Source organism: Buteo buteo, chromosome 25 (assembly GCF_964188355.1).
Source record: "Buteo buteo chromosome 25, bButBut1.hap1.1, whole genome shotgun sequence".
Lineage (NCBI taxonomy): Eukaryota > Metazoa > Chordata > Aves > Accipitriformes > Accipitridae > Buteo > Buteo buteo.
In genome coordinates, this window is record NC_134195.1 from 13,116,021 (window position 1) to 13,137,519 (window position 21,499).

General features: G+C 42.7%; 1 protein-coding gene across 1 annotated transcript in view; it reads right to left on the minus strand.

Annotated features, from left to right (window-relative positions):
- The window catches only part of P2RY8 (P2Y receptor family member 8), a 36,236-nt gene extending 17,177 nt beyond the window's left edge, over positions 1 to 19,059 (minus strand). Inside the window, exons 1-2 of the mRNA XM_075057424.1 lie at positions 19,016 to 19,059; positions 15,414 to 15,500 (exon numbers count right to left, since the gene is read on the minus strand). The gene's annotated coding sequence lies outside the window, so the exon portion shown is untranslated. The remainder of the gene's footprint in view (positions 1 to 15,413; positions 15,501 to 19,015) is intronic.
- Positions 19,060 to 21,499: the final 2,440 nt, after the last annotated feature.

Sequence of the window (21,499 nt, forward strand, 5' to 3'; positions counted from 1 at the left end):
TGACGTAAACCAAAACAGGGCAAGGCTTCTGTTACTAAAAGTTAAGGTCATAGTTTTTAAACTAAAGACTAGAGAAAGCCAACTGGCACAGAAAAGCGTATAGTTCAGGATGACACACACTTAGGGGTGGGAATGTTATTAAATCCTCTGTATTCTTAGAAAAAAGGACAGGAAAAGCTATTAATGAAGTCCAGGAAGGAACTGGACAAACAGTTTCTATGTGTGAAGCATATGAAGCAGATCACGTAAAACGTCAGCCAGAAAAATCGCAGATACTTCTGTCTCTACAGATATGTAAAAAGCATAAAAATGCTGAGGATAATTGCCCTGGTGTTCAGCTGGGAATCTGACCTAATTTAGGCATCTGAGAAGTCTGATGAAAGAAAATAACTGTTGGAAATTGTATGGCCAGGGCACACGCTGACACAGCCCTGCCAAAATAGGCCATGTCACTGAAGGATCGGTACTATTGTATTACAGGAAGCTTTGTGTCACATCCAGTAAACAATTCAGCTGCATCAACAAGTGATACAGAATTTCCATGGGCTGAAGGCTGTAACTGCGGGACTGCATTGTCAATCATATAACAAGGATGGTAAATGTGGCAGCGATGTGGGTCAGGCAACCCCAAGCACAAATACAGGCTGGGCAGAGAATGGATTGAGAGCAGCTCTGAGGAGAAGGACTTGGGGGTGTTGGTTGACGAGAAGCTCAACATGACCCGGCAATGTGCATTAGCAGCACAGAAAGCCAATGGCATCCTGGGCTGCATCAAAAGAAGTGTGGGCAGCAGATCATGGGAGGTGATTCTCCACCTCTACTCCACTCTGGTGAGACCCCACCTGCAGTACTGCGTTCAGCTCTGGGGTCCTCAGCACAAGAAAGACATGGACCTGCTCGAGCAGGTCTAGCGGAGGGTCACAAAGATGGTCAGGGGGCTGGAGCACCTCTCTTGTGGGGATAGTCTGAGAGAGTTGAGGTTGTTTAGCCTGGAGAAGAGAAGGCTCCAGGGAGACCTTAGAGTGGCCTTGCAGTACTTAAAGGGGGCCTGCAGGAAAGATGGGGAGGGGGTCTGTATCACGAGCCTAGTGATAGGACAAGGGGTAACGGTTTTCAACTGAGAGATGGTAGATTTAGATTAGATATTAGGAAGAAATTCTTCACTGTGAGGGTGGTGAGGCACATCTGTGAGAGCAATCAATATGGAAATAACAAAACCCTTCAAGTACCCCTAAACAAACTGACCAAATGCACTGAGGTGTGATGTGTGTGTTCAGGCACCAGAAGTGTGACTCCTCATGGAAACCACCTGTTCAAGATGCAGAGGGGAACTCCTTGCAAGGCGAGTAGAAGCAGCTCTTGACTCAGGCCTCTGTCATCCTGAGCCTCTGCAGCAGCAGCAGCACCAACCTGGGGTCTCCTGCTCCCCCATCAGGACATCCAAGAGCTTTGGCCTGTAGCCTATTGCAAATGAATTTCTACAACTGCAGCTGCTTAATTAAAAAAATAAAATTCTTTGTCTGTGTGTGAGGTTTGACCCTACTGTGTTTAGCAGATACACCTAAGGAGGCAGAGTTTCTCTGCTTTTTTTTCTGGATCCTTAGAGTGCTCGGCTGGAAGATACACACCAAGTTGTCCCAGCCATTGCTTTGGGCCATTGACACAAGCAGCGCTGGATAATGGCAAAGCCCAGCAGACAGGGGAGCCTACAGGTAAGCCTGGCCCTTTGCTACACAGGTACAGAATTGGAGAAATACCAAAGGAAATCCTAATATCATTGAAGAATCCCTTTTCTTCTTAAAAACACCTTCTCTTGTCCCCAGAAGAGCAGCTGCTCTGACTGAAGGTAGAGAGGGCTCCAATAAACCACATGCCCTTGGGCCGTTCTCTGCAGTGGAGGTCGGCTGGCCAGGGACAGCCTCTGCCCACGCTATCAGGCTTCTCCAGCAGGTCGATGGCATGCAGCCTACCTACTCACAACAGTCCTGGCTGCTGAACCGTGCTTGGGAACCGGTGGGAAGTCAGCTAGCAAAAAGCAAATCTGCACCAGGGAGCCTTCTTGTGAGCTAATGGTGCAGAGAAGCACGTTCCAGTGACCAGAAACTTTCTGTGGAGCTGACTACTCTATTAGCATCAATATAACATAAAAATACAACCTGTTGGCCCCAAAGAAATGCATAATACATGGAAATATCTGACGAGAAATGAGACTTGGTAGAAAACGGCAAGCTTGAAACCTGGGCTCTCGTGAGGGCTTCCCTATCGAAAGGTTTTGGTTCCCTTTTTCACTCTCTTGTAGTGCCATAGATCTTGAAGGAGAATTGCAGGCACCTGATGTTTTGGCAGTGGCTGAAATGTGATCACAGCCCCCGCAACAGCCACCTTCTCTTCTGAAACCCCAAGGATGCCCTCAGTTTCCTGGGAGTAGAGATGGGATCTTTTAAAAACAGAGATGGGTTCTTTTAAAAACACAACCCACCCTCCTGCCCGCTGTGAAGGAAGATCAGCACCAACTACTTTCTCGCTTCTCTTTCTCAGAATAGTAGAGGTCATTTAATTTTTGCTTCTACTTAGTTGCCAGATCTGTTTCGGGACTCATGGCTCATGCTTGCCCATGGCAAGTTCAGGGGCTCGGGACCGTCTCAGGGTTTTCCCACAGACCTGCCAAGCCTATGCTCTCCCCAGCCCTGCTGAAATCACCCGGGGCCGGGGCACGGTTTCTGCACCTACGCGTGGTGGCCAGCCTGCCCTGCCGTGGGGCAGCAGCCGGGCGGTGGAGAGGGCCAGCGGGATGTGCGAGATGGGAGTCACCCACCGACGCCTGTGATAGTCACTTCGCGTTACAGCCCACGGCGGGGTTGAAGTGGTTCGTCAAGCAAATGACGGAAAAAGCTCATGATTTGAAACTCATTCGGGGAACTGAAGGAAACAGGTCCAAGTCCATCTCAGCAAGTCTTTTGTAAAAACATAAAGGCAATGTAAATTCCAGGAGAACAGCTTTAGTATCCTCTCTTTTTCTGTGTGTGTTTCTCTGTCTCTTGCTCTGCTGCATTGTCATACACATATACAGAGGGGGAGAGAGGAAGAAAGGGAAAGAAGAGTTTTAAGCTTTAAAATGACTCTGTTTTCTTGAGGATTGGGGTCTAGTAAAGGTTGTGCATTACGTTTTCATAAAAGAGCCTGGAAAAGCAAAATAAATTCTCACAACGCCTTCTAGCACCCGCCAGCCAGCCACGCAGGTGAGCAAAGCCATAGTGCTCTAACATCTCAGATACCAAAGATAAGAGTGCAGTGATAAAAAGACATTTCATCACACTATGTGTGGAAAGTTTTGTAGAAGCTAGGGCTAGCTGCTCAGTGCAGGTTCCTCTTTCAATTCGTTGAGACTTTTTAAAAAAAATTACACACACACACACAAAAACAAATTTCAAACACGGTTTCCTCAGTTCAGACCTCCCACCACTCCCACACCATTTCTATAGTTGTTACCTCTAAGACGAACTGTAAACTACACATAAAAGTCACTTCTGTTTGCACTGCATAGACTGATAGTTTTTAGAACATTCTGTTAAATCATGTTATAAACTACCCTACACAAAAAAATGAGGCTTATTATTTAGTTTTGTTTACCTGTTTCTTTAGTATAAAAGAAATTTGTCCTTTTTTTACCAAGACTAGTAGAAAGAAAAGACACCTAGCAATTCATCAGCTAAAACTTATCCTTTCTTTTTAAAGGTTATACAATCACAACAGGAAATATTTTGAAATGGTCACACTAATCACAAGACAAACTACTTTTTAGTCTGAGCATTTTTTTATACTACTTTCCTATTTTTAGGTCACATCACATGTCAACTCCATGTCATTGACGTTTGTATTTTAATTACAGATGACATAATAACTTTTGCAGTCTTCAATAATAATAGGATCATACTTCATTCTTGCTTTGTTCTTACCTGCAGTACTCAAATTCGTAATCTGACAGAAGCAAAGAGGGAGAACTAGCTAGTTTACATTTAATTAAATGTCTGGCTTTTGTTTGCCTCATAGTTATTGCCCTTTTTTTGTTGTTTCTTTAAGCATCTGCAGCAAAACAATATTTGGGAAAGATGCTAATTTTGGCCTAAGTCCTCAAAAGGAATTAGGTATCCAAATATTTTTGAGGAATCAGTCCTTAGCAGTAGCATTCCTGACTGGTTTCCATGCTCCTTCCTGCAAAAGCAAAAGCAAAACCAAGCTTGTCTCCTGCTGCCAAAACAGTCAATGGAGTAGCAATGATACTTTGACCAGGAGACCAGTATGTCAGTGACCTCTCTTCAATGGCACGATAACCAAAACACTATGACTTTCTAGATTAGTGTAAGGATCCACCTTATTGAACATGCCTGTGTAAAAGGATGGCTCTGGCACTCCAAGAGCACTTCCGAAGTGCTGGGGTGAAGTGGGCTGAGGACAACATCCACAACAAGCTTCCTCATTATCACTCCTGCAGAAAGCCATGTCAGTAAGGAGATGAAACTGTTATTGACTTCTCTGTACCTTTTTGTGAAAAAGCCTCCTTGCAATAACCAAAGGTAGATGATTAAGAAGCAGAACCCTTCTGAGAGTTGACAAGGCTATAGGTGTGTCCTTGAGTATGATAATCAGATTGCCTTCAATTCCAGTGCGCTCTCTTTCACTTGCTCGATGTCTTTTAAAAAGTCACTTTCCTACTCTGATTTAATTTGGATTTTTTTTATAATACTAATTTATTTGCACTGCTCAGTTACGCCGCTGATGGTGGTTTATGAAATATTAGTGTCTTGCTTTGTAAATGTTCCAAGAGTTATAAGGAGAAGAAGCGGCTTTTGAAATTGATGGCATAACACCTGCTTTTATTGAACTGAAGAAGCAATCTGTAAAAAACATATTTGCATGCTTGCTCCAAGATGAAAATTGTTGCTGTAATACGCTACCCATGTACTTAGAAGATTTTCCATTCTTTTCTAGAATGCCTCTAGAAGTCAGATGTATCCAGTTTTATGAAAGTATTTATCCAATTAATTAACATTAATTTACTGGAATCAGTGGACTTGTTCTCATGGTTTATAACTACATTTTTCCCAGACAAGGCATCAAGATCTCTTATGCTATAATCTTTGCAAACTTTTCAGTGACTTGTAATGCAGTAAGCTTGATGAAATAATTTAAAAGTTATGACAGAAAGCTCTTGAATGAGTGGGGTTTTGTGCCATCTTTTTGAATGTCCAGTTCAAGCCATATTCAAGGGACTGCATTTGTCAAAACTTTGTTCAGATATTTTTCTTTTTAAATTGAGCACTTCTTTGTATCTTAAATTGTGATACCCAAATAATGAGACTTCCCAAATCAATTATCAAAATAAAAGATTCTTTCTTTACAGGTATGTCCTGGTTTCAGCTGGGATAGAGTTAATTGTCTTCCTAGTAGCTGGCATAGTGCTATGTTTTTGAGTTCAGTAAGAGAAGAATGTTGATAATACACTGATGTTTTCAGCTGTTGCTAAGTAATATTTAGTCTAAAGTCAAGGATTTTTCAGCTTCTCCTGCCCAGCCAGCAAGAAGGCTGGAGGGGCACAAGAAGTTGGGAGGGGACACAGCCAGGACAGCTGACCACAACTGGCCAAAGGGGTATTCCACACCTTGTGACATCCCATCTAGTATATAAATTGGGAGGAGTGGGGGTGGGGGAATCGCTGCTCAGGGACTAACAGGACGTCACTCAGCGAGTGGTGAGCAATTGCATTGTGCATCACTTGTATATTCCAACCCTTTTATTCTTGCTATTGTCATTTTATTAGTGTTCTCATTATCATTATTAGTTTCTTCTTTTGTGTTGTCTTAAACTGTTCTTATCTCAACCCACGAGTTTCACTTCTTTCCTTCCGATTCTCTCCCCCATCCCACTGGGTGGGGGGAAGTGAGTGAGTGACTGCGTGGTGCTTAGCTGCTGGCTGGGGTTAAACCACGACAGGGTAGTGGGGTTTTTCTGCCTAAATTATAATAATGCAATAATATCCTAAGGGGAAAAATCTCCACAAACTGCAAGGTACAACAGGATTTTCTGGTTCTCAGATGACTGAATACCTCATATTACAAAAGACAGGGTATGACTTTGTACACTGGATTTCTGATGTCTTGTTCTTGTCACTAGTCAAGCTTAAGCAAGCCACAGTTCAGCTGAAAACCAGTTAAAAGAGTTTCTTTAGAAACTGGGTGTAAAAAGATGTTGCGGTTAGTTTTGCTCAATCAGAAAGACAAACAGAGACACAGAAAAGCAACAAGTACCTAGAAGCAGTTAATACAGAACGCAAATCCACAGAGCAAGCCCAGGGCACCCACCATCCACACCTCCTCTACCCCAGGCTGTAGAAACATAAGTAGACCGAGGCACCTGTCTGCCCAGAAGTCTCCCTGGCCCCAGCTGAGATGTCCCATACCTCATCAGCTCACAATTAGACATTTTAGAATAAGATCCAGAAAACCAGGACACCGAGCAGCCAGCAACCTAGACAACAGGAAACGCCTTGGTCCCCGAGAAAGCTGCAGCTTTTGGCACTTTGCTGAGTGTTTCAAGGAGACCGCTAGCTACAACCATGTATTACAACTGAAATTTCTCCTGGAGCGAGATGCTTGCATCAGTCTTATCTCACAAAAAATGGAAGGATCCAAACCAGCAACAACAGTACTGTTCATATTTCCCAAATATCACTAAACGGGGATGTGGCAGATATGAATTAATTTATCTCTTCAGTGTGATGACATTTGAATCTACACCTCCCACCAAGCAATGACTGTCAATTAGTCACTTCATATAAAACATATAAATTACATTGAAATAGGAAGTGCAGTTTGGATGTGTTCTTCTCTCAGGTACTGAACAAAACACTACAGTCTGTTTTTCTCACCCATGGATTTTATGTCCCAGCTGCACCATGCAATCTGGAACAAATTCAGGTGCAAGAGCAAAGATAAGTGGTAGATAAATAACTTTAACATGGTGCTTAATGCATTTCTGCAAGAATGGTTGGTTCCAGTCAGATTAGGTAAACATCCCTAGTCTGTAAGAAAGTGCTCTGAGCATCCACAGGATTAAAGGGCGCATGGCATTGCCACCTTTCTTCTGGCTGTATTCCATGCAGGATCTACTCCAGTAAGTCTCCAGTAAGTGTTTTGACTATTTATGGTATACTGGGTCCTCAAAACGATACAGTGCAAGGACCAGTCTTTCCCCACTCCACAACTATGGAGCATTTCAGGCCTTCAGTCTGATTTGGGTATCAGGATATATGTGCTTCCGAGCACTTAGTGACTGGGCTTTATAATTTTGCTGTTGGGCACCCTTAGCAAAAGCTGAGCAGTTGAAGACCCCAGTCTTCAGTTTTAGCACTTACAGTGACGACAAAAGAGTATTCAGGCTCCTAAAGCATTTTTTCAATGCTAGCATTAAGGTCAGATACTGGAAATTCTACCTGTGGAGAAATCTTTTCTTCTTTAGTGTGAGGTTGGGGTGAATGCCAACAAGTAGGTCAGGCATAAGAGCACGCAGAGGCCTGATGTTGGGCATATAATGTGACTTGCAAATGCACATTTGCCTTGCTCTGCCTTCTGGGATTGTGCAGCTTTTGCAGAAGAATCTCGTTTTGTGCGGCCAAATCATCCCTTGGTGAGCATAGTCCCACCCTAGATGGATTGCCTGCACTGCCTATTGTAAGCCTCAGTGGCAGTCAAGTAAAAATACTTGCTTTTCCTACTTTTTAGTGTTGTGTGGTGGCAGATAGCAAGTAATCCTGATACTTCCGATGCATTGTGTGATGTAGGCTTGTCAAAATAAAACACTATTAGAAGGATGAATGAGAAGACCATAAGATTCCTAGTGATAAAAGCCTGACAAAACCCCACTCCTAACAAACTGTTGTCACCTCTTCAACCCTGTCTTGCTTTTCTGATGAGAAGCTACCTGAAAATTTGCTTGGCTTTCATACTTTCAGTTGGTTGGGAAGATGCATAGATCAACTTATTTATAGACTGTAAACGAAAAAGAAAAGCACAAGTATCTAAGAGCTTGTATGTTAAAGAGTTAAGAGGAAGGGAGGAGAAATAAGGAAGTAGTGGTTGAACAATCTGCTTTTAAGCATACAAAAAGTTAAAAAAGACTTGATAACATTTTAAACAGAGTGTATAAACAACACAGAAGAGCCCCAAACTAGGTGTTTTTTTTTCTGGGGGGTGGGGGTGTTCAGAACTAGTGGAAAGTATAACGGGAACTTCAGAAATGGAAACTCTGCACTTTTAGCCAAAGAACAAGCACAGGTTTCTCACCCACCCAGACTGAAACATGAAGTGAAGGGACTATTTCTAATGAGAAGAGAGGTTGGTTTCCAAATCCTTCCAGCATAGGGTAGCACCATTTTTTTCTGCCCAGTTATTTAATTTGAGATCTATTAGATGAAAAGTATATAAAACAGAGCAAGTGCAGTAAAATACTTTACCTTGGGGTTTCCCACTAGGGACAGCTGGACTGTCAGTGTCAAAAAGACAAATACAAACTGATTTGCAAAGAACATTTACATGCTCTAGAATTCTGATCTAAGAATGCTATGCTGGCTCTTTAAAAGTTATACTGTATTTGGCTGTCTCTCCACTGGGGAAATACTCTTGTCATTTGTCATCATTGACAGTAGTGATTCAGCAGCAGTAAAATCTTTGTAGCCCTAACATAGAAAAAAGTTCTAACGCTAAAGTCACTTGCAGATGCGTGTTCAAAAAACTGCTGTCATTTGCAGCTGTCTGTACATAGGGCATTGCCATAATCTACGGCACTGTGTTTCACCAGTGTGAGTGGTTGTGGGAAAGGACTTAGATTAGGGATGGTTTAGGATTAATTTATTTCATAAGTGAAATAAATGTGAATAAAATTAATACAAAATTAATAAATAGATAAAATTGAAAATACTTCATCTTGATCTTCAGAGCTATTTAGTAGTTTAATTGCTGCAAGCTTAACTTTCTGCTTCTATATAATTCCATTTAACACTTGTGCATGAAGCCATAAGACAGCATGTAAGAGTCCGTAAGATTTTTATTTACCACCATCACTGTGAGTCGTCTATCTTCACTGCCTTTGATGGCTACACATGAAGAGAATTAAGCTTCGGCTCAGATCTCGAAAAAGGAAATAAGCACCCACAGGTTAGTCTCTACAGCATATTTCTCCTCCTCCTCTGGAGAGCATTGAGGCATCAATATTGACCCAGAAAGCGCAGACTGAATCTATTTCAGGGGAGGCTTGAATGTTTGTCTTCTTCCCAGGAGAAAGTAAAAGGGCCCAATGGCACTGGGCTGCAGAAATGGAAGGCGAGGGCCAGGGCTCTGTGGACCACCGTGGGGATAACGTGCACCAAGACGCTGGGCCAGGCAATGCTTTCTATGAGCCAATCAATAAATACTGTTCACAGAAACAGCGTGGGTTGCTTGGACTTAAAAGTGAAAGACTCTGGGTTTTCAGTACACCTTCTGACCTGACGAATGAGGTTTGCGGGTGGGCATGTGGCCTCATCTGTAGGGGAAGGACGTGATATGGGAGAATCCAGAAGGGGATGTGGGAGTCCTGAGTGACTGTCAGCCAGAGCACGCATCAAACACTTCCACTTGTTCACTTTATCATTAATTTAGAAGCAAAAATATAAACAAAACACAAACAACTACTGAGCCCAGCTGCTGTTCAGCTTTGTTTGAAAAGGATCTTTGGTCTATATTCACATATTTCCCCTCTCTCCCTCAATAAATGAATGTGTTGGTTAATTCTAGCCAAATTTGATAAAAGGTGTAGGTTCCAAGATTAACTAAGTTTCATTGCATTGCATAAAAACATTTGGCCAATTGGATGAAAGCCTGGGATTCAGACATTTAAAGTTCCACACAGTGGTTTTTAGTTCCTTTCCCTGATTTCTGCAACTGCATATGGTTTTCTGTGTGTCATGACCATAATAACTCAGGAGAAGGTTGTAGACATGTGCAATGGCAATAATGACAATCTAAACTATATAGTAATCCACCATAAATTACAGAATTGTAGGAAGAAAGTAAGCTAATGTTTTCTACTGCCCACAGAGCCACTGGAGAGCTTGTTGGTGTTACCTCCCCTTTTGGGAGAGTGTCACTGTGAGTCTCCTGCTAACTGCTCAAAATGCCTCTCACCCATCCCTTTTTCAGCCTGGGATCAAAGCAATAAAATTGCAGCTCAGAATAAATGGCAGAGTATTTCATGTGGTTACAAAAACCAGTCTGCAAATCCTACACCAAATCCTGCTTGACTCAACACATGACAGACCCAATTTATGAATGGGCCAAGACCCAGTGAATATATTTAAGTTCCATTGAAAGCAATGGGAAGCAAGAGCATTTAGCATTCAGCTGTCTTGGGCCCACAGCTGGACACAAAAATATCTTTGATATGGAAGCATTACTTTATTTCTAGCACCTGGCACACTTTGAATTTTTGGGCAGTCCTTTGTGAACAAACCCCTACTTATTCATTTCTTTTTTTCAGTTTTACTAGAAAAGTTTAAGCTGATGATATATGGAAGGTGAAAACTTTTTTCTTTGCTGAGGCAGGTGCAGGTAAAGGAGCATTTACAGCTCCTGTAACATGTTGGTCTGAATGGTGAAATTGTTGGCAATGGCAAGCTGCAACACTACCTTTTTTGTTTTGAACAAATCGCCAGGTGCCCCGGTGCTCTTTAGAAGTAGGCAAAGATGTTTCTGACCACTTATTTTTCCTTCTACACTCATGACTACGCTAGTCCCAGAGACGAGTTAGAGCAGCCAGAAGAGTAGGCACAACCACAGGAGCTGATATTTGTGTCTCTCTGCTCTCCTACTGCTACCTGGCATAGGAATAATCATTCCACCTGCTGGTGTTCCCTGTGTAACAAAGTGATTCCCAGGCACTGCTGTGAGAGCCTTCAAAGTTCATTTTTGCAGTACTGCAACAGCAAAAACTGGGAGGTGCCGAGAATCCACCCCACCCAGCGTAAACATTTTCAAGCTGAGCGTAGACCAACCATCTATGTCATTGATATCCAGATTGGTTATGATCTCTGCCTCTCTCATGTGGCAGTAATCATGTTCTCATGTAAGACAGCCCACAGACATCAGCAGGAATAGACATGTGAGTCAAGCAAACCTATCAGCCTACTATAACATGTAAAACTGCGCCATGTCCTGTTAGTTTCTCTGAACAGTGTTGTTGATGGAAAACTTTTCATTTAAAAAGCTGAAAAAAAGCTTTCACAAGTATATATGATTTAAAATCACAAACGTTTAACATGTGCTGAACCTGAAACATCTCAGTGATGAGTTTGTGAGGCTATTTTATCCACTAAGACCAGATTTTAAGGTTATATATCTACACAGCAGAGAACTGCTGAGTTCATGAAAGCCAGACACCTAGCAGGCAACTTAATTTTTCATCCTCTTAGAGGTTTTAACAATATCTTCATGCCCCACAGGAGAAATGTGTGACTGAGAAGGCACGTCTTCATGTCAAAGAGTGGGTTCCAGGTACTTTCTCTGACAAGCATGTACAGATTTAAGTCACGAATTGGGCTGATAAAGAGAAGTTGTACGCAATGTGCAAAGCAGTATTTAGTTCGACTTAAGGGCTTGATCTTGCTCCTGCTTAACTCCATCTTACATTCTTGTACTAGCAGCCAACTTCTGTTAGCTGCAATCACGGATAAGCTGCAAACTTTTTGACTAACTATGTATTTCTGATGACCACAACAGTTCTGATCAATGCACTGATTACTTCTTAAGCACTGTGTAACTGAGATCATCAGCTTTGCAGAGTCCTGGGATTGAGAGGAGGGGAGGGTGTCCCTTATGAAAATGTCTTGTCTTTTCCTTCTTTGTCACAGTACTCGCAATGGTTATATACCTCAGGAAGGTTACTACTCTAGCAGCCTGAACAAAAACAACAGCTAAAAAGCCTGGGAGCCAGAATTTCATCATCAGGTTCCCCTGGTTGCTTTACAGTTTAATGATCCTACTAGTGAAAAGCTGGTAGTCAACAAGCTGAAGGGACCCAATCAACCCAGATGCCAAGAAACTTTACAAGTCAGCTGGCTGGAAAGTGGAAGAGTTTAAGCCTGCCCAGATCTTTGTTGGAACCAATGCCCTCCCAGCAATTTTCCTAAGGCAAAATACCACATCAGAAAGATTTGGACTTTTTTTTTCTCATTGTTCAGTGAGTGGCACTATGCCCTATGTACAGTGCACTGTTCAAACTCTTGTCCTCAATACCAAATAAATAATTTAATTGTGGGCATTTTTGTGGCATCCAGTGTTGTAGCATCAAAGTGCTTCAAAAGACCTGCAAATTTCTTCTTTGCAGCCTTCCTCTAGTATGAAGATTATTTAACCCCCTACTACAAACAGGAAGGTGAGGAATGGAGGTCCTGAGTTGCCTAGGACCTGATTTCTAAGAGCATTTGGCATTACATAAAATATTACTGTTTCAAAGCCACATTTCTATTGACTACATCTGAATCTGTGAGTACTCAATACTTCTGCAAGTCAGACACAGGTGTCTTTTAATAAGCATTTGAAAATGAGGAGCTCAGAGTTGGTGCCAGTTTCTGAAAGCTTAACCTCTTGAAGCCAGATCTGAAACAGGGTTTCAGGCTCTGTAAATGAGCATCACATGGGTGGAAGGATTAAGGCACCAATGAAGACTTCGGTGTCTCAGAATGGGATCTGAAATAGTCAGCAAAATGATGAGGAACACTGGGAAGTCAGCACTCTTCACAAGCCACACACATAGGTCATCTGGAGGAGACTATGGATGAGCCTTGGAAACATGAAAACTTGGGAAAAAAAAATCTTAGTGAGTCTCACAGAACATCTTCTCTCTCACAGGAAAACTACTGGGAGACCTGAGCCTTGAACCTCTTTGTGAAGGTTCCTTTTATGAAAATTCCATTGCCTTTTCTTTCTAGGGACTGAATATGATTTGCTACAATCTTTTAAGATGGTTGATAGAAGAGAAACACTTCCCTTCCCTGTCTAAATGATAGAGTAGCGATTAAGGTCAGGAAATAGATGCTTCAAGTTGCCTCCTAAGTCTGATCATAGGACTAATTATCTGAGCAGGAGATTGTTTTAACCACAGATCTGCTGGGTACTGCCCATATTTGACATCAAAGATGTGCAATAAAAAAATCGATACAACAACTCAGGGAAAAATGAAAATGCCATGCAGGAGGGCAAGAGATTCTCTAGCCTAGTGACAGGGGCAGTCATCAACTGTAAGGGAGCGGTCATGGCCTGGTATCTGCTCTTTAGGTTGGCCTTTGGGGTTATCCAGAGACTACTTAACGTGAAATAGTGTCTTTGAAGACGAGACTAGAGATGAGGTCTTTTGCCTTCTAGATGAACGATATTTCAGGCATCTGCTCCTCTTTTGCCCAATGACCACTGCTTGCCCTTCCAGCTTCAACTGGCTGGGTGCAAACCAGCCCAGACTGTGGCAGCTAGTGTACTATCTAGCTAGAAAGGAAGGAGGTGGAAAAAGAAGAAAGGTGGTCAAAAGAGAGTGTTGAAGGTGCATGCTCTTTCTCCTAGGAGAGTGCCCTAGAGGAGGAGCTCCACTATTTCCTACTCCTTGACTTTATTTGAAAAGAAAGTACTTGTATTTCTAAAGAAACATAGTCTTACTGATGAGCTTTAAGCATGCTCCTTACTGGCACCTGGCCAGCTCTCTCAGTCCTGTCAAAATCCAGTTGTTCTATAATTGCCTACAGATATCTGCTTTATACTTGTCCTTAAGTATCTTAAGTGCTATCTTAAGTACTGCTATCTTATGTTATGAGAAGCACCTACGAGGGTATAATTCCCCAGAAGTCAGAGGCTGTTATGAGAATTGTCCCCACTTGGAGCTGAAGCTCTGAAGTTCCACCTCAGCTCCATTTCAGGCATTTCTCATGTATCCTTTTATTATGGAGGTGCCCTTTTCTCAGCATCACACAAGACTTTCAGGCAGAATCAGTAGCAGAATCTCATTTCCCAGGACATGACTCAGTCACTAAAATCAGAAGGCTGCTTTGCCTTTTCCTGTAGTCCTACCTCTCAGTCTGCATGTGTCTTCCAGTAGCAAGTAGATGAGAGCTGATCAAGGAGGTAGGCAACGGTGTCCATCCGAATGGGCTTTTGATTCATTGATTTTTTGTGCTGAAGTATTCTTCAGTAACATTTACACTTATGTGACTGAGGACTATACCACATGCACGAGGGAGATGTTACTACATGAAGGGTATGTCAACATTTGTAAATTAAAGGCTGTCAGAACCTGGGCTCAGGCCATGAAATTCAATTCCTTGGGCTGTACTGTTCTGACACAGTTTTGCTTCACACCAACTAATGCTCCCTCAAACAGCTCTGGGCCCCACAAAACCATCTTGTGTAGTTTAGGAATTATCATAGACCAAAGACCATTCCCAAAAAGGAGTTTGGATGCAGCCATCATGTTTCAGAGGCTGAGAACAGTTATTACAGATGTGTCAAGTAAGCTGAAGACCAGGGTATGACTTGTCCCAGCAAATGGATGCAGAGAAAAATTGCTGGTGGGTTAAAAACCTGTTTTCTGCGTAGACCACTAGAGGGTGCAGACAAACTTACTTTGCCTTGAAGATTTGTTTTTAGGTTACTGAGACCTGGATATTTCAGGTTTTCCTCCAGAGTATTTGAGGAAAAAAGCTGAAAGGATCATGCCTTGCTGTCCTGTACAAAGCCACTTATGTCATCTGTAGCACGTAACCCAAAGTCTGTCTCTGTCCTGTTAACTGCTGTCCAGACACCACCCTCTGTCCGCGTCTACCTCGATTTCATACTACCAGTTTTCTGCTTCTCTTTTCTTTCCCCCACCATTTCTGTTCCTGCTTATCCACAGTTTCCTACCCTACCTCTCACCACCCCCTGTGCTCCAGGAGGATTTCCGTTTGATCCCTGCACTGCTTGACTGTCACAAGGTGAAGTAACAAAAGTACAAAAGCCTTATTTTCCCAGCCTTCAGCTGCTGAACCATTGTAGCCCAGAAGTGGCGTCTACTCAGTGTACCCAGGATCCTGGGAGAACAGGATTTCAATTGGGCATGATTTAGAGAGTCTCAAAGACAAATCCTATTTTTAAGAAGTTATGGGGGGGAAAAAAAGAAAGGAAAAGTATTTACGAAGATGATTCCTCTCTTTGTGATTAACCACCTACTCAAAGCAGAGGCTTGTGTTCCTGAATATTCCCTTATTGCCTCAGCAATTGCCTCATACAGCTAAACTCTGCGTGTAACATCCTGCCAAAGAAAATGCAAAACTTTTCATCTTAAATGTTGATCAGACTTACAGGCAGCTCCCTAAGGAATTTGTCTCGCCGTGGTCACCGCTGATGTTTCCGTGCTGCAGCAGATCAGATTTCCTCTATGAGTAAGAGCTGCAGAAAAGACCGAAGAAAAAATCTTTTAAGAATCAGTTGTTTCAAAAAAAATTTTTTTACAAGAGGCACATCTAAAGATAATACCAAACAGTGACAAGCACTGATAACACTGCCTTTCATAGCATTAAAACACAGTTCACTAGCTGTAAAGCGTACCTGTGCAGTATTACTAAAGATGCATAATATCCAGATCTGAAGATGAAGAGAAGATAAAAGAGAACATGCTTTTTTGTGACATGATATTTTCCCTTCTTATTTTTGCAGATCTCAATCAGGTGCAGTGTATCTGGTAGTAAGTAACCCCAGCTGCTTCATCATGACCATACTGGTGCATAATTTCTGTTGTTATTTCAAGACTTAACGAGCAGTTGGGAGAGTGAGGATGTGAGGGTAAAATTATTTTCAATTCACCAGCTGCTGAGCCTGAATTCCTCATGCAGTAGTACAAAAATGTGACAAAAATGTGCAGCTCTTGATGAACAAGCTTATAGATGCCTTACCCAGCCTGAACGACCCTTGGGCCCTCATCAGTCTGTGCGCAAAAAGGCAGAATCTCTCTGTTACGACATCAATGAGAGCTAAAATCCAGCATTTTAAAAACTGAGCTGTTGCATTGAGTGTGTACACATCTCTCTCTTTCTCTGTCTGAGTATTTAGCTTTAGTTAAACACCCAACAACACTGAAAAATGAGACTACCAATGGAAAATTTCAGTAAGGACAGAAGGCTTCTGATCAAAAATACGTGAAAAGAGACCAGAGCAAATTGACATTACCAGATTCAAAGGCTGTAGAAAATGAACCCTGTGGGATGTTTCTCATTGATTAGCACCTAAATTTAGACAATAATTGGATTATGTCACCCATTTTAAACCTATTTTAAAATAACAACCCTAACTCTCAGGCTGACTCCATTTCAAGTTTCCTGAGTATAAATAGGAAGCCCAGGATAAACACCAAGACTTTTCCATCCAAGAGCTGGCAGTAAGAGTAAACAAGCCCAGAGTCCCAAAGACATTTACTTATAAAATGAGCTCCCTTCATCCAGGAATTTTTGAGGCAGTAGTCAAGGCCCAAATGCTCCCATTTCTATAAAGTAATTTTTCAGAGGAAAGCTCCATTTTCAAGCTTATTTTGCATACTGTGAAAAACATGAGAACAGTGTCAATAAATACGCTTGATACGAAAAACATCCTTCTGTCCGTTTGGAGGCTTCGCAAACATCAGTTGCCAGTGGTGAAGCCCCCTGGACTTCTGCTTCAAAACAACTTTTTTCTGAAAACTATGCAAATATGAAGTAAAGTTGTTAGGTGGCAATACGTGTGCAAAACACCACTCCATCTTTTAAACACATTGAGAAATAGTCTTGGTGTCTCTTCATTTTTGAGCAGGACGGAGGGACGCCACCACAGGATAACTTCTCGAGGTTGGGTTTGGGCTTCTGGGTTTCTGCCCTCTAGCCACTCCACCAGAACACAGCAGTTGTTGGGGGAGACCACATTTACCATACAAGGAATGGCCTTTCTAGGGTTTGTTTATTTTCTATGCTGTTATACCACTACATATAATGTACACCTCCCTCTGACTGCGAGCTGAGGAGTACACACCAAACGAAGATACTCATGCTGAAAGAGAGCACTGAGAGCAAACATTTTAAATCACCTAAGCTGGCCTTTTCTGCGCTTACAGTCATCAGTGAGAGCAAAATTTTCTGCACAAGCAGGTTCATCTGAGTGGAACCCAAACCCACCCTGAAAGACAGAAGGTGAATACACATTGTCAATAAATGTACCTGAAGGGACACTAAAAACCGAAGGCAAGAGCAGTGGGTAAGCTGCTGGTTGGTGACAGGGGAGGCCTGGGTTCAGGTTGCTCTTCCCGCACAAAGGTGCTGAGTACTTTTCCTTGAGCTGTGCCTATGCAGTAACTGGGAAATGTGACTGCAGGATGGGTAGGCACACCTCAGCCAGCTTTCATCTAGCAAGCTGTAGCATAGGCTGCAAGTATTTAGCAGCTAAGGCCACACAGAGCTGTAAGGAACAACAAATTGCTTAGCATCAATACTCAAACTGAGAAGACTGAGGCTGATGCAAATGCTTCTACCCATGCCATAGGCTTTTCCCTAGCAGAACACTGACATGCTCCCTGGCTGTGTCTAAACTGACGTACAGCTGTTTGCAAGGGAAGTCCTTGGATTCTTGATCAGACCACCTTCCCTGGGGAGCTGCAAAAACCAGGGCGCAAGTCTGGCGTCAACTGGGATTCATCCGAATTCTCCATCTGTAGATGACAGTGACAAAACTTGTGTGGCTCATGGAGTCTTTTAAGGGTGAAATTCATTACAGAGGTTCAAGTGCTACCGTAGTAGCAATCTCACAAGTAAGGTGGAGGTGATTTAGGAAGTCCAAACATTGATGGGACTTATGTATCTGAATCAAACAAATGCTTTTGAAAACCCTAGCTAGATTCTCCTGACCACTATGTATAAAATCTAGAAAGTGTTTATACCAAACACTGAGCACAGTCAAGGAGCCAATGTCCAAATATTAAAACTGATTACAAGCAAAGACTTAAAAAAACCCAAATGCCAAAAACCTGAATCTCCAGTGTATGACTTCACCCAGGGATCCTCACAACATGTACAATTTCACTTTTTGTAGGGCGACCTGGTGACAGGACATTATCACAATAACTGCCCTACAGATGGCTATTTTGTGCTTGTTTCTGAACTATTAAAAAAACCCTTAAACACAAATAGTCTCTCTCCCTGTCTGTTAAGAGACAACAAATGCAGTATGCAAGAGTGCACTGTGTTACGAGACTTCCTTCTGGTGCCTGTCTGTCTGAGTTCAGTTTTTATGCATCAAAAGACCCGAGTGAAATTATATCATTTTATGATATGGTTCCACAGTCACTTCTGCGTGTATGTTCAGTTGCTGCAAACCTCAGGAACAGTCTCAGGATGACTACAATACGTGACTCTGCAATAGTTAAAGATAGATATCAGGTCCAGATTTACAAATAACACTGGTCCAAAATTATCTGATTGGTTTTTTTCTTCCCCCAATATGTAGAAGCTCATTCTTCCTCCTTTTAAAAATACCATTGAAGACATGCTATGATTTTTACTACTCTCCTTACTACAGCAAACTGTACACCTGAGAACCCCTTATTTTGATAGTGGTTTGTGCAGCGTGAACTCCTTCAAACTGGTGGTAAGAGTTTTCTTTCTCTTTTACTGCAGTATTTGCTGTAATAATTCTGTCTTCTGACTATGTGTAACATAACTTCTTCATTATCATTGCTCTATTATTAACCCATACAGTTCTTTATTTCTACAGCTCACAGTCATCTGGCACAAAGACACACATGTACTTCTTGGACTGTAATGAACTTTGTTCTCCCTTCAGATGTAAATAATAAGAGGGAGAACAAATCAGTCTTGACTGAGTCTGACTCCACTGAAAAACAATTTTGAATAAACAATCAAGAAGTGAAAAGCTGTACTCCTTACCTGGTCTGGGATGTACAGTGCACCTTGAAAGCCTCTTAAATGACAGAGAATTAGAAATAGTTGAAAGTTCGTATTCATCCAACCACAGGAAATGACCGTGTATTTTGCAACGATTAACTCCTTCCTCACTTCTAATGTCTTTGCTTGTTCAAGTACAGTATAAAAATCCATCTTACCCTTCCACTGCAGTTTGGTAACTAATGCCATGCCCTACATATGATTTTTGTTTCACACTGCGATTATGCAGGTGGCCAGAGGAGATGACTTTGATCACCTCCACGGAAGAGAGAATTTGCAGTGTCTTCTGCATAACTGTGACCAAGTACATTTTACTGTTTAGTGAAGCTTATGTGATGAAGTGTAGAAATGACTAAATAACGGCTTGAGCACCTAACTCTCATTTTTACAAGAGGCTTAGAGCAACATTCTCAACATGACTTCAGTGTTGTGGTACCCAACAGAGGAAAAAAAAAAAAAAGTTATTTAAAGGAGCAGCATCCATTGCAGTCTGGGCAGGCATTTGATGTACACATGGTGTATGATACTTTTACCCACGGGAGGTCCCTAGGTGAAAGTCAGGCATGCTGAAACATCAGGAGTTAGGTCCTCTGCACATAAAAACGCTCCTGCCCATGAAAGCTTGTTTCGCTTGGCTGAACATACCTGTTCGACTGAAGGGCATTTCTGATCCTGAGCGCTATATAAAACCAGGAGCCTAGCAAACCATTAGCTAATATAGGCCAGTTCTACACACGAGGATGGGCAGGAGCACAGGTTGCCTTTGGGGAGCGGGCACCTCCATGCTGAACCCAAGGTGGCACCTGGGCTCTCTGCACGCAGTTGCAGGGGGGATCGGCACCCCAAAGTGGATTCCCCCCACCAAAACACCAGGCTGAGAAAGAAAACACTTCCAACAATGCAGACTGTAACACAAAAGACAGACCTGTGTTTTGCACCCTTCTCCTTTTTTACGGTTTAGAAAACAAGCCCTGGACATATGTGCATACGTGTCCTTTCCACAGCCTTGAAGTCTCTTTGCCTAGGCATGTGTGTGTTTTATTTTAAAAACCTTATGGGGGAGGGAAGCATCACTCCCTGCATTTGGGATGTTGGTAGAGGAAGAGAGAATAGAAATGTGCCAACATGCACTTTTATACAACAGTTTCATAGCTCAAGCACCCAGCTATGATGGTTTGGCTTTAGTCTTCCGAGAAGAGCTAAATCTGTGTTTTGGGCATAAAGCATGTCAAAAGTCCACAGAAGCTAGAAGAGGTAGAGATCTAGTCCATTCTTCTCAGGAAAGCTGAGCTGACAAAGCAGGACTTGATGTGTCAGTGAGCCAGTGCTCTGCAGACTTTTCCTTGGGAGAGGCTTTGTACGAACTACATAAATTACTTTAGTAACAAGGACCAGAGCTCAGCATCGTCCAGCGATCGGTGGACGGTGGGTTTCAGAAAGAGGTTTATTCTTAGATTATTACTACTTACAAGACCTGGTCACTCAGATCTCGGATTCCTCTCAGCAGAGTGGACCAGCTTCACCGAGAGGGCTGGAAGGGTACACACCCCAGCCGTGTCCTTAGCGGGGATTATCCCAGAAAGTGGGAACAGGGAGCCTGAACCTGTCCATACTGAAGGGTCTCCCACTGCCTGGGTCAGTATTCCGGATTACTGCACCAAGGGTGGCCAGGACCGCCTTCCCCAGCACCCTGCCTCGTGCGGGGAGCACTGCTGCGCCCATGCTGGATGGGGTGCGGGCTCCTCCGAGCGGGCAGATCCCACGGGGTGCTTCCTCCTTCCCCCGGACGACGGCAGAGCTGGTGCCGCAGCTGGCAGAGCTTCTGAGCCTGCCGAGAGACCGTGGGTTTGGGGGATCTGACGCAGGGGAGGGGGTGTCTCACCCAGCTCTGGGCGTTTGCACTGCAGACGCTAGTCACTCAAGGCAGTCTTGGATACAGGCAATGGAGAGAAACAGACCTGTGCAAGGTTTTTTATCTGGGAGTTTTAACAGCCAAGTAAGGTTCCTTTTGCTACACATATATACGCTTGTATAATTTTTAATGCAATCAAGATTTTTAAAAACAACAAATAAAATCCTTATTCTCCTGAAGTTAAGTTCTTCCGTTGACTTCCTAGGGATTATTTCCAGTAATAATGACTCCCGAGCATGCTCCTGCGAGACACTGAGGAGTGTGATCTGCACTTGATGTTCATCCTCCCACAGTCTACCACAAAAACAATGGGGATACTCAGAATCCTCGGTGTAAGCAGGTGCTTAGTTGCTTTGTTTCAATAGAGGCCAAAACATTCTGGTGATTCCTCAAGCTAGGGCTATTTATTATATAGCTTCATATGCAGAAGCATTGGGTGGTTTTACTTTAAATGTGGTTGCAGGACAGAGACTCAAGTTCTTCTTGCCTTGGCTTCTCTCACTTTCACGTACAAGAACTGAATCAACTGTCAGTCTTTCTCAGCTGCCAGATTT